We start from the raw sequence: 14979 nt of genomic DNA on the forward strand, positions 1-14979 counted from the left end.
AGAAAAAACCAATATTAATGGAGATACTGGTATTTTTTACTAAATTTTGTGAAGTGACTAAATGTAGCTTTAACCATCCACCTTAAGATGTTTTTTATAATATAATTTCCTAAGTCTATTTAATATCTTCATTATCATAAAAACCAACCTATATCCATGTTAACTCCGCTTCGACCACTCTTGAAGGGATGAAATCTATTTATCCCTCTCGCACTTGGTAGACCCGGAATTAAGATGGATCTAAGCTGATAGACTTTCCCCTTTAAATAGTCTATGCTCACATGAATACCATAATATTACCATGGGTCAATACCATGGGTTATCATAAACTTGGAGCTTAAAAACTACTATTAGTAATTTATAAAAAATAATAAAATTAATAATTGATTTATTTATTTTATTATTTTTTTATTTTAACCAAATTAAAATGTTTAAGTGACATTAAATTACAAGATCCATTTTTATCCTGATCTACCAACCCCGAGGATCAAATATTTTTTCACTCTATGCTAGTTTGCATATCACAATATTTGATCCCTCCGGGGCTTAGTAGATCCAGAGTAAAGATGGATCTATGCTAGTTTAATTCCCCCCTTTAAATAGCCTACATTACACATTAATACCATGGGTCAATACCATGTGCCATCCTTTTTTTGATTAATACTAATATTAGGGTTAATAATGTTTTTCTTGCATGGTATTAATAATAATTTGGCCCATGGTATTTGGCCCATAGTATTTGGCCCATCAGATTCACTTAAATAAAACCTCTTTTTTGAGCTTTCTTAAATAGAAAGAGGGTTATGGACTAAATATAAAAAGAGGTTTTATTTATTTACTATACTCCACTTTATTTATATTTTTATTTATTTAGACGTAAATATAAGGTGACTTATGGAGTAAATATAAAAAAATGTTTTCCATTATTCTTTATATGATTATGACTAAACAGATGCAAACTTGGAATATGCCAAGAACATTATTCAATATTTAAATAAACATGAAAATAAGAGACTTGAATTTTTAAATAAAATGAATTATTCTTTTGTGACCATTTGTTCCAAAAAATAAGGTCATTTTCTCGAAATTAACCCCAATACCATGAAATACAGGAAAATGAATGAAAGAAACCTTTTTTACACTAAATGTGGAGGGCGAAAAAACTATCATAAATACCTATTCTTGAAAATTAGGGTGAATGGGAGGTTGTAACTCCTAATTTCAAGGGCTAAATTTACTTTTTTTACTCTCTCCCTTAAAATAAGGTGGGTTAACCTCCATACCTAATTTTTTTATAAAATAAATTTGAGGTGATTTGTAACAATGTACTGTGATACAAAATATTCGCCCAATAAAAATATAAAACCCCTTAATTTCGCCCAAGGGCGAAAATTTTCCATGGCTGAGTCATATCTGAAGTGTAAAGTCTAGTTTTGGGTCGTAGAGTAGGAGAAGGCTCTGCAGCTGAGTGCACAGAGGCCTAGTAGTCCGCAGTTGAGTGCACAGACCCCTGCAACTGAGTGCGTAGGGCCAATTGAGTTTGTGATAGTTGGAAGTATTAATAAAGAGAAGTTTCATATCTAATTTGTGTATTTATTTCCTATTTTATGCGTTGAATATATTGGATATAAATTGCACTTACATTATTTATTTGATGTGTGAATATATATGATTGTATTGATTAAGTGAATATAAGATATAATATCTGTTTACGCGAATTTGATTAACATCTGTAATAAGATAAGGAAGATTCAAGCTGTAGATTGGGGAAATAGTGTTGTTCGCTACCATAGCAGCACGAAACCATCTCAGCCCCTGGTTAGGGCTGCACAAAAGGAGATTATAACAGATCGTGAGGGTATTGAAGGTTAGAATAGTGTGCGAAGTAACCTGCATGAAGATAGGCACAATTGGACTAAATCGACACCTCAAACATATCAAGGGTGGAGAAACTTGGTTCCAGCATTCCCCCATACTGCTTCGGGTGAGACTTCAGTCAACGCTTCGCGGGCTGATGCTGAAAGGGCCAGTAGTGTAGGGATTTGTGTGGCTAAATAACTCTGAACCTAGGTCAGGCCCCATCAAGCCAACAAATGGTTTCGTTGTCGAGATAAGAATCTGCATAGAGATATCTGATGTTGTATCATTGGAATCCAACTAAGAAGGAAATTGAAGGCTCGTTGGACAGAAGAATTCATGAGTTCGTAGCACAGGAGAACAGGAATCCGTGACTGCCAAAAGAAGAGTGGTTAGACTGCTACCTGTAGATGGAGATCCACAAAATCTTCTTCGCGTCCCTCCTGATTGAGCTATACGAGTGGATCACGAAGCTAGCGGATAGCCAAGGGAGGCGGAAACTTGACGGTCCTATTGTGCCGACCTTAGAGCTAGTGTGAAGGTTGGAAGCATCAGAGGATAATATTGTGTGTGCTGTTGATCATTAGCTCAATCGTATTATAGGAGGATTCATTACTGAGTTCGCGGTTGACACCTCAGTTAGCTACAACAAGGCAGAGCGACGGTTTCTCAAAGGACTGTGAGGTAAGTATGTAAAGTTTTTGAATACTTGGATTAAAATGCAATTGTGCAAAAAGAGGGTTATTCAGTTACCTTGATGTTTGGGGTTATGCAAAATGGAAAAGCTTATAGGAACGAGGGGAATAAGGGACCAGAAACTAGCCCCTTGATTTCATCTCTATGAGGGGATGAGGAAGAGCTCACAAAGGTCTCACTGCGAAGTGCGATCCATCTGATAAGGCAAATAATTCTGTGAATACCACCTCCACCCACACCACCACCAGCTTCACCACCATCACCTCCATCTTCACCCGTACCACCTCCACCACCACCGTGATTCAATATGGCAAGCACAATGAAGTTGCCTGTGTTCAAGGGTTTGGGAAATGAGGATCTAAACCAATTCTGGTTCATGGTAAGAGCTATATGGGAAGCGCAAGGAGTTACAGATGACAATATAAAGAAAGCGACACTGGTTAGCACCTTGTAGGACCACGTGCTAACCTAGTATATTAAGCACTCCAATGATAATCCAAATGCGGGAATCGCAGATATCCAAGTAGTGATAAACAGAGAATTTAATAGGTCAAAGTCTGAAGCATAGTCGATCATTGGATTCAAAGATATCACAATGCTTCTAGGCGAGACTCCTTAAGAGCTGGATTAGAGGCTAAAATGTATGATTCATGAAGCCAATATGAATTTGATGGATGGACAACATCGCAAGTGGTTTGTAGCTTCTCTAACACCACATCCGAGGAGTGCACTATCGCAGCAGAAGATAATGACTCAAGCAGAGGCCTTAGAGATCGCGATGAGGCTACATGAGACCCCGATGTAGGATCCTAACTTATGAGTTCAGCAGATCCATGCGTAGCTGAAGAATTTATGCCTTGAGATGCAAATTCTGAAACAGGACAGGACAACTCGACCAGAAGTGTGCAAAGAGGTGTGGTGCGTAAAATGAAAAATTCAAGGTCATGACAAGGACCACTGCCTGGTTTTCACGAATTACCTTGCAGCAGGAGGACTGATTCCCTTAAGACCGGAAGCGCAAGTAGGACCTAGTGCAACACCTTATTTGTGGTGCACGATTTGTCAAAGAGTAGGAAAACATGCCACGGACAGTTGTCACTTGTTATAGAAGTATACGCAAAATTTGCAACAGTTGTTCTGCAACTTTTTTAGGTCAGTGGGACATGATGAGCACACTTGTAGAAGCTATGAGTTAATGATGGATAGAACTCCCACCTACAGAGTTCAGGCTGAAACATGGCCCCTCGATCAAAATGTAGGAATGGAGCGAACAAGATTTTAGGGGTGCGGACGAGGGCGAAGTGGAGGAGGACCTAGAAGAGGTCGTGGACAGTTGATATGCTACAATTGTTGAGGGCCAGGAAATTATGCCCACAATTGCTTGAATCCAACATGCCCGTCGTGTTTGTATTGCAACTTGTTTGATCATGAGACAAAAGATTGTCCTACACTAATAGCTAGGATACATGACAAAGGAGCACTACTACCTCCCCCAACTCAGAACCCGCGGATCATGAGGTATGAGCCGCGTGAGGAAGATCTGAATGTAAACATTATGCTTCAAAGTGGAATCACGATGGGACATGAAAAAGGAAAACAACCAAAATATAGTATGTGGGTTCGCAAAGCTCTGGTGAAAGAAGCAGAGTTTGATTTGGAGTGGACCTGAAAAACTTTCATGGAAGCTAAGAAGAGCTTCACTGAGGCCTCCACTTCAGGAAGAAAAGATAAACTGGAGCCAAAGATGGACCCACCTATGCACACAATGTTCCTAGAGACATGTATGAAGCTACTCTGTGATAGTAAGGTAGTAAAAGAGATACAGGAACTCATTAACAGATGCGTCGGGACAACGCCAGGAGAACCGCGCGTAGTCAGAAAGATCAGAAAACATAAGACAAGAATGGGAAGAGAAATGACACTAATAGCGTAGATCAGAGAATATTAGATGGATCAAGTCATCTTGGATTTAGGATCAGATGTGAATTTTCTGTTGAAGTAGACATGGGAGCGAATGGGGAGACCTATGCTGCAGTGGTCACCTACTCATCTACGAATGGTGAACCAACAGAAAATAATACTCATGGGGCGATTGCAAGGAATAACCATGGATATTGAGGGAGCGAGCACGCTAGCAGATTTTGAAAGTGATAGAGATTGTTGATGACAGTAATCCCTACTCTATACTCTTAGGAATTGATTGGGTCACTGACATGAAAGGGTTGATTAATATGAAAAATCAAAAAATGATTTTTGAAAAGAAGTCACTATGTAATTATACCGCTAGACACTACTGAAGGATCGCGCTATACGGAGGAGGTGCACGACTATGAAAGTGATGATGATTTGGACTGCATCTATAAGATACAGTGCGAAACCAAGACTGGGTGAATCCTACCGCGAATGGGCAGATTGCGTGTGAGCGCAAAAGCTCCTGTACTTCGGATTCAGATGAGGATACAGAGTGATGGCATAATCTATTACATGAGGTAACTAAATTGAATTGTAATATGATGACAAGGTCGCTTCGCTACGTATTGACAAAAGTAAGAGACCTACCTACTTATGATGGTCTAAGTGAGGTAGATACCTTCTTGAATAAATTTGAAAGGGAGGTGCCAGAAAAGCAACGCTTCCAGGCCTTGGATTGGGTACTGTGCACTATGCCCACGAGGTGGTGGGGTATGCACAAAGGGAGCTTTGATGACTGGCGCGAGTGTAGGGGAATGATGTGCTTATGATTTGGGAAGCCTAGGGTGTGACTGATAGATAAGTACAATGGGCAGGATGATCCGCGCACGCATCTGGCCAAATGGATGCAAGCCTATGGGGAAAAGCCACAGCCTGAGTGGGTGCACTTGTTCTATCATACCTTGGATGTTATACCAATGAACTGGTATATAGAAATAGAGCTCCGCCATGGGACAGGTGAATGGGATGTTCTGCATGAAGGGTTCGTGATGACCTTCAGTTTTGAGGATGAGTGGGACAGTATTGATGAAGCACTACAAGAGGTAAAAGCAACCATCTTTAGGATACCACAGGAGCTGGTAGAATCGATTTAGCTTGAATGGGCTACTCAGCTGAGTTGCGTGCTGGAATGTTATAATGTAACTGCTAAAGAAGAAGATGAAGATCCGTGGAAAATTAACATTCTAGAGATGGAAGGCCACTGCGAGGTTCAGGGACCACAGATTGAGAACCCTGACATAACTGTGCTGGCGAAGACTAAGCAGGTGAATATTGGTACAGAGGTGGAACCTAAAATTGTGAATATTGGAGACTATTGGGACGACCCAATGGTGGATAAGGTCACTGAATTACTCTACGAATATCAGGACTTATTCCTGACCAAGTTTACAGATTTGAAGGGAATAATCAGAGATTTAGGGGTAATGAAGATCACGTTAAAACCTGACGCAAAGCTAGTTAAGCAGAGGCCATATCACTTAAATCTAAAATACAAGGTAAAGTTCTGTGTAGAACTAGACAAGATGCTTGTGGTAGGCATCATTGAGCATGTGGAGGAATCCGATTGGGTAAGCCCGATGGTGGTACAAGAGAAGAAGAAGATGGACAAAATAAGAATATGCATGGATCTCAGAAAGTTGAATGACGCGTGTGTACATGATCCATTCCCAACTTCATTCACAAATGAGGTGTTGGACAATGTAGGCGGTCAGGAAGCATATTCTTTCACTGATGGGTTCTCAGGGTACCACTAGATCAAAATCGTGCCGGAGGATAGGAGCAAGACAACCTTCATGACTGAGTGGGGTTGCTTTCAATATACTGTCATGCCATTTGGATTGAAGAATGCCCCTACTATCTTTTTGCGCGTAGTTGTTGCGACATTCAGGGAATATATTCATAAGTTCTTGGAGGTCTATTTTGACGACTGGACTATATTTGGGCTGGTTAGGTTCCATGTAGCGAACCTGCACTTAATGCTAGATACATGTTTAAGATACCAAATTGCACTCAACCTCAAGAAGTGTACATTCCTCGTTCCTTTTGGGAACCTGTTGGGGGATGTTGTTTGTAGATAAAGGCTGATGGTAGACCCCGTGAAAATCATGGTGATTCTGAATTTGGAAGCACCGCAAAGTGAGAAATAGTTTTGCGCTACTCTAGGGCATACAGGGTACTATAGGAAGTTCATTAAAAGCTATGACCAGATCACCATACCGATGGAAAATCTGTTGAAAAGGGATGTCACGTTCTGCTGGAATGACAACTGTAAGAAAAGCCTCGATGTATTGAAAGAAAAGATGTTTACTGTGCCGATTCTGGTCTTCCTGAACTGGAAGAAAGAGTTTCATGTCCATGTTGACGCGTCAAGTATAGCACTGGGGGTAGTACTAACACAAGATGGTGGAGAAGGCTTGGATCACCCTATCACGTTTGTGAGTCACAGATTATCTAAATAAGAAAAGAACTATTCTACCACTGAACGCGAGGGACTGACTATGGTATATGCGCTCTAGAAGTATCAACACTACTTGCTAGGAGGTCACTTTAAGATGTATAAAGACCATTCCGCACTGAAGTACTTGGTCAATAAGCCTGCGTTAGGGGGGCGCATATGTAGATGTCTTTTATTGTTCTAAGAATATGATTTTGAAGTTATTGTGAAGCCTGGACAATTGAACGCGGGACTAGATCACCTATCGCGCATTGAGATAAGTTAGGAACCTACTAGTCTGCAGGAAGGATTACCCGATGCACATCTCTTTGCTATGTGCATAGGAGATGGAAATTTTGAATATATAATTCACTTTCTCATGACTAGAACTCTGCTAAAATGGTACTTTGTCTAGCAAAATAAGGAACTAGTGGTGCGTGTGGCAGATTTCTTTGTCATTGCGGGGCACCTACATAAGATGGGGAATGATGAGATACTGTGAAAGTATGTACCTGAGTTTGAATGAAGCAACATCCTCATAGACACTCATGGGGGCATTGCGGGAAGACATTATGTAGGGAGAGCAACCGCGCAAAAGATTCTCTGTCCAAGGTTGTGGTGGCCGACCCTTCATCAGGATTCAAAAGCACATTGCAAGGCATGTGATGTATGTCAAAGAATAGGTAAATAATCGAGGAGGGACGAGGTACCTTTGAATCCACAAATAACGTTGTAGCCCTTTGAAAAGTGGGCAATTGACTTTCTACGACCTATCAAACCTCAAGGAAAGAGAAATGCGAGATATATTATCATTGCGACAGAGTACCTGACTCGTTGGGAAGAAGTGCAACCTGTAAAGGATTGCACGGCCATGACAGCCATGAAGTTTCTGTTTGAACACGTATTGACGTGATTCAGATGTCTGAAGACCTTGATGAGTGATCGTAATACACATTTCCTGAAAAAGACGATTAGTGTGCTGACGGAATAATTTTAGGTCTATCATCAGAAAAGCACACCGTATCACCCACAAGCTAATGGGACAGTAGAAGCGTTCAACAAAGGATTGGAGACCACACTGACAAAGGTATGTAACACGAAACAAAGTGATTGGGACCTGCACATACATACAGTATTATGGGCTTATAGGATGACCTTCAAGAAACTAATGGGACAGACACATTTTAGGCTTGTCTATGGAGTGGAAGTTGTAATGCCTATGGAATACATCGTTCCTAGTCTGTACATAGAAACACTCACAAGTATGATGGATCATGGAGCCCTAGAGGGAAGGCTTGCAGAGTTGGAGGAGCTCGAGGAAGAACGGTTTTTGGTTGGATTTCACCAGCAGGTCCAAAAGCAGTGCGAAAAGGCTTGGTGTGATCAACATATTAAGTTGCACACCTTCAAGGTGAACGATTTAGTGTTGTTGTTTGATAGTAAGTTTGATAAATTTCCAGGGAAACTTAGAATGCATTGGCTGGGACCGTATGTTATTAAGGAGATCACAGATGGTGGCGCGACACAATTGGTAAAGTTAAATGGAGAACTCTTCCCAAGAAAAGTCAATGGCAGTCATTTGAAGGCCTACACAGGTGGCCCGACCATCTAACTAGCTGATAGAAGTACAGTCTTGGCACTCTAGGTAGCTGAAAGGAGGCGCTAGACAATAAACTACTCTGCCCAGGAGTTGTGTGATGTCAGGACTGTGCACAGTAGCAAAGTGTCACAAGGTTTGCGACTGCATGAGGGTAGTTGCACTATTGTGCAGGTTGGTTGGAACTTGACCATTATAGTCACTATTCATGATGTGATGCTTGGTTTGAGACCAAATGGAGTGGGTGGCAGGCATTTAAGGTCAACTTTATGGGCTAGATTCTTGAAAATCTACTGCCAATCGAGCATTAATGCACCAAATGTGTGGGGAACAGTCGAATTCAAATTCAAAAGGCACTATAAATTACAAAGGGTTATCCAGCAAACAACAGTTGGCAATTTCAGGACTGAGCTATTGCACGCACAAACATACATGGACCCAGATTTGTTTGATCTTCTGAAGGTGAATTCATTGTTTGAGCATTTACCTGAGCCATTAAGAGAATTTTGGAATAGCAATATGGCTGCACCTGAGAAAGCCATGGATACTAGAGTAATGACCGCTGAATAGGCAATTACAGAAGTAGATGTCCTAGAAAGTGTCGGGATAGTCGCAGAAATCCCTAAATTTCCACGTACGCTGAGACCCAAGAAATACAAGCACACTATGGTACCAGTGCATGTATACCCGAGAAATCCATTAAGAACTAAGCTTATGAAGGAAGAAAAGGGGAAGTCGATCAATTTGGAGGCCGATGAGGAGGAAGAATTTGAAGAAATCCTCATAGAGGAGGAGGAGGATGTAGAAATGGAGGTGGAAACCCAGGGTGCAGACCCTCTTACTAGGTTGCCTGCATATGTTCCTCCGCAGAAGGGTAAAGCAAAGGTGCCCAAAGACATAGATGAGAGAAAAGCTCTCTACAGACTCCGTTTCTCCCCGACGACATTATTTTTGACGGAGCACACTTAGGGCGAGTGCTTGCATTAAAATTTGAAGACTGGGATCTCGCGGACCACAAGAAGTTCCCACATTTGGAAACCACGCAAGTGATGCGCCAGAAGAAAGATGTGCCAATGGGAGTTATAGAGTTGGAGTTGTGTAAGTGGCTGAGAGGTGTAGAAAAGGCAGGATTGTTAAACCTGCTCTAGGTGTCGCATTACCATCGTGCCCCAGTGACTATTTTTGTCATCAAGCAGCTGCTTTGCCTGGTGCATGATGGGTGCTTGTGGCTGGAGGAGCCCATCCCCATCACGGACCACTTAATTCATAGAATTACCTGGCTCCCTTGCAAGGGGGAGGATCCAACAAATATCTCGGAGAGCAAGAGTGATGACTTGGCCATCACGAAGGCCATGAAGAAGAAGTTCACGCTAGAGAAGAAGAAGAGAGGGCAAGCGATTTCCAACACTAACAACCAGGTGGTCAACATCGCGACACAAATATTGGCCGGAAAGGTTATGCGGAAGTGTCGCGCGGATGAGGTGCCCATGTCAGTGGTTGCACTTGCCACGCAATGCACATAAGGGGTCCAATTTAACTGGGCGAACTACTTGTGTGGCGAGTTCCTTGAGAACTGCCGTGAGGCATAGGAGCAGGGGAAGACTTTTCATTATGCATGGCTGTTGTTGTCTATAGTACTGGTGGCATGGGAATTTCCTGAAGAAATCCAGTTCCCCATGATTGCACAGGACCTTCTGGAGGCAGTGAAGTACGCTTTGCTGTGGGCAACTAAAGATGCACAGAGGATAAGGCAAAGTAAGACATTATGGATGTTCATGGATATGAACATCAGAATGGGGATTAATCCACAACGCAGTTATCGCCCATGGTCTTTAACATTCTGTCTAGCTTCGCGGAGTTCAAGACATATTTCCACCACATGTACATCAAGGCGCGGAAGGACCCCATGAAGACATGGCACAAGCTACCTTGTCTAGCGACGGACGATGTCATCTTTGTGGTGCTTGAGTCATGGCCACCGGAGTGGTGCTCTCCAGCCAAGTATGCAGTGGAAGTAGAGAAGTGCCCCGCATAGAGGAAAAAGTATGAGGCGAAACTACAGATGGCATAGTTGGTAGAGAAGCGGAGGAATGAATCAGCAATAGTCAAGGCCCAGGGGGCAAGGGATGCTACGAAGGTGGCAAAAGAGTAGCAGAAGGCAGCAGAGGAAGAGCACGAAGGACAAAAGTTGCCTTCACCCAAATAGGAAACAGATATAGAGCAAGGTGGTGCGAACCCGCAGACATTGTCCACATAGTTGAAACGATAGCGCCCAAGAGAGTAGGTAGGGCCGTGGAAGAAGTCAAAGGCTTCCAAGACTTATTTCAACCTGATCAACCTGACTAAGGGGGATCTGCATGACAATGGGGAGGCAGTGAGGGACGTCATAGTGAAGACCCTCCAGTAGTTCACGGAGGAACACCAGATGGTGTTGGGGATTCTTCGAGCATAGATACAGGAGTTGTAGGTGTGTACTCCACAAGCTAGCACTTTGTCAACCAGTGTCACAGTAGGCACGCCTGTGGCTCAGGAAATGTTGCCTGCCCGAATGACCAACACTATATTGCTACCGGAGGGAGCACTCGTGATAGAAAATGAGGCCGTTAGGCCTATGGTTAGAAGGTTGAAAGGAATTAGGCTAAATATGGTTTCGCTCCCTTGGGAGACACTCTATGTTTTGTAGGATGGAGTTACTATAGAACTACGAGCCAGGGAGGGTTGCACGTTCAATGTCATGAGCGAGAAACGCAACAACATTGAACAATTGAGCCTACAGTGTGATGCGGTAGTGGCACAGAACTGACAACTTGTGCAGGTGGTCGAGGAAGCTTGCCAGATGTTTCCAGAGTTGGCCATCCAAGTAGAATAATTGGTGGAGGCAAGCGTCCAAAAAATAACAACAGGGGTGCGCGAGGCAAAGGAAGAGATGGCCACAGTTTAGCTCAAACTGAACCTCCGGATAGCCAAACTGAATAGCGTGCCAATGCGCTTACAATGGCAATAGAGAAGGTCAAAAGTGTAGTGAAAGACTGCACAAAGCTGTTTGACAAGTCTTTCGAGGTTCTCACTACTCTGCAGGAGGACCCGCACATACAGTGCCTAGAAACAGAGGTGTGCAAGCTACAAGAGAAGTATCATGAAGTAAATGGGACCATGCAAACAGTTTCCTTTACACAAAGGCTCACGCGGATGCAATGGGCGAAAGCACTCAAGGAGAAGGTGGATGCTAATCGACATAAGGAAATAGTTTTGAAGGCGCGCTTACAGTCGTGGATTGATGAGGCATATGTCATTACAACCTCTATTGAAGCAGATCTCACGCAGATGCAACACCACCCAATTTAATGGAAAGTACTAGATTATTCAATACATATTCTCCCATGGATAGCTCAATATTATGGCACTTTCCAAAGAAATTTATGGTTCCTCTACTTGCAACCATCACTTGACACTCTAGTGTTGGATATATGAAGCAATTCAAACCCTTCACTATCTTACAATGAATAAAAGTATGGGTATTGCCTAAATCAATGAACACTATTACCTTTTTATTCTTGATATGTCCTTCTATCTTGATAGTTTCAAGAGTGGTAATTCTGGCCAATGCATTACAAGATATGGTCAGATTCATTTCTTCTTTCTCTGGGGTTGGTTCCTGGTGTATATCCTCTTCTTTTGATGTTTCTTGATCCTTTTCTTCCTCCACTTCACAATCTATGTAAAATAATTTCTTCTCAACACACTTATGACCTTTAGTGTATTTGCTATAAAAAATGTAACAAAGCCCTTTTTCTCCTTTTTATTCCAATTTTTGTGGTGTAAACCTTGTAGGTTGTGGAAGGCTAGGAGAAAAAACACTTCCATATTTATAGTTGTGAGTGGTGGGATTCCTTGTTTCCATAATTCTGCTTTCATTTTTTCTTTCCAACATGAATGCCTTCTCCAATGAATCAAGTTCCCAAAGATGAACCTCATGTTGAATGTTATCCTTTAAAGTCCCTATGAAGACATCAATCCTTTGCTTCTCTAGAATATCATTTACCCTTATATTCAATTTTTGAAAGTCCTTAATGTGCTTTGCCATTGAACCCTTTTGTTTGAGATTTATCAAGTGGCTAAAGAAGGTGTTTCTCTTTGTATCCTCATAATGTGCTATCATTTCCTCCTTGAAAATTGATCACATGACAAGTGGTTTACGAGAACAAATCCATTCATACCATAAAAATTGATTTGGTTCTAAATACAAAGATGCAATATACCTTTTGTAACAGTTGCACCTCATGTAGATCAAAATATTTCTCCATCTGTAGTATCCAATTTACTGGATCCTTGCCATCAAAATTCCTAATATCGCTTTTTCTTGTTTTTTCGAGATCAATCTTGAAACGAATGTAACTCTGTAATTTCATATCTTAAAGTTATGAAATATCAATTTGTGATAGCTCTTTGAGTCCTCTTTCTAACCCCGCAAGTTTGATCACAATTGGATTCCCAAAGAAAGTGTTATGTCTAATCTCCTGCGATGATGTAATTATAGACTCGTTCAGTAGAGTGAACTTCTACGAAATGCCACATGTCACTGTTTCGACCTTAGGTTCTAAAAATGATACAAACTACAGTCTGTTTGCTTTCTATAACTATTTATGAAATTTGAATTAGATGCTCATAGAGAGAGTTATGACGATTGTCCCAAGGTTACCAGTTTGGGGTGTAATTCGGGAGCCTGCAAACACCCTACATGTTTCAGACCATATTTCTGAAAATATAGTGAAAAAGGTAATGAACTTTAGGCCCAAGCTTCACCAGGATGTCATCTCAAATGGGTTTTAATTTCAGAATCTAAAACTTCGTAGACAAAAAGTTAGAGTGAAACTTCCATGATAACCTATTTGAAATGGAATTCTGGAGCTTGAGAAAACCCTAAATTCCTCAAATCATATCTCCGAAACTATAGCAAGAAAATATCTGAAATTCTGACCTGAGGTTCATTGATATTTCAGCTCAAATGGGTCATTTTTTAACTTCTAAAATGTTGTAGAAAAAATGTTATAATGAAAATACCACGATGACCTGTTTGGAGTAGCAAAACCCTAGAATCCAAAGCTCTGATACAAAATGTTATGAAACCAGCTCACAAAAAAGTAGAAAAGATAGGTCAAGGCCTTAGAAATAATCCTCTTTAAGTGGGAAACCTCCTTCACATTACACAAATGAACAATTCTTGGATGATACAAATGACAAGAACTCCTTTCTATATATAGGAGTCTAAGGGGTCATAATGTAATCAGAGCCGACATAACAATAACGAGCTTCTATGGGGCACAATAATAACAATATGGGGACTACATGGGCACAACAACATAATAAGGGGGCTGCACTAATAAAAATAAGGGGTTACACTAGTAGTATAGGGACCTAACATTCATTGATTTTGAACTTTAAATTATGAATCTATATTCAATTATCTTGATTTATGATGGTTTGTGTTATTAGATAGCCTGGTTTTCTATGATAGGAATTGAAGAAGAATTCTGATTTCACCTCATGAATAAACTACTATTGAGGCATGCTTTAAATTTATTTCATTTCCTCATGAAGAGTCTCATGAGATCTGTGTACCCATGATGTAGGAAGGGATGTGGGATTTCCATTCAATGAACAAAATCAAATGAAAGGTGAATGAAAAAAATATGTCAAAGTCATGACTTCAAGAATAAAGCCACTGTAGGACACCGATACTCAATGGTGCCCACTAATCACAATGAATCATTTTATGACCTGCATGATAGGTTGGAGGTAGGGATGTGCCTTGTATTTCAACTCCTTTTGAAGTCAGGAAGCCTTGCCATGGGATGGATTGAGAAGTAGAGAAGGGGATACCTGAACTTGGGAGGTGAGTGACTTCATGGAGAGGAAGTAACTGGATGGCCCTAGGGATGGAGAAGTAGAGAAAGGAAGCCAAAATAAAAAAATGGGTTTCTGTTGTAGCGACTACAACCACCCTCAAAAAGTTTGCCTATGCTTCAATTTTGGAGCCTTCCTTCTAAACCACAAGAGCTCATGTCGCACTAATCTAGGTATTCGTGCTTCAAATGAGACTTATCCTTTTCATTTTGGCTTTTGTTTACTTATTGCATTGATTTTTAAACCCACAAGTTGATCTCCTAACTTGGTCCCACAACAATTCTGGGCTTGCTCTAGAAAACTGTGTAATTCTTAAGGGCAACTAGCCTTGTTGTTGGGAATTAAGAAGTCCTAACTGCAAGTGAGACTTGATCTTAGAAAATGTGCAGTGATGACTTGGGAACCCATCACTGAGCCCAATAATCATGCAACCCTCACTGAGCTCAAAAACTGCGTAGTGCACTAAGCCAAAAAGTTGCCCAGTTCCCGGAATTGCATTGTCTTTCCCAAGAGTGTGCAG

Source organism: Pinus tabuliformis, chromosome 6 (genome assembly GCF_031772625.1).
Source record: "Pinus tabuliformis cultivar Carrire ecotype Pingquan chromosome 6, CPIR1, whole genome shotgun sequence".
Lineage (NCBI taxonomy): Eukaryota > Viridiplantae > Streptophyta > Pinopsida > Pinales > Pinaceae > Pinus > Pinus tabuliformis.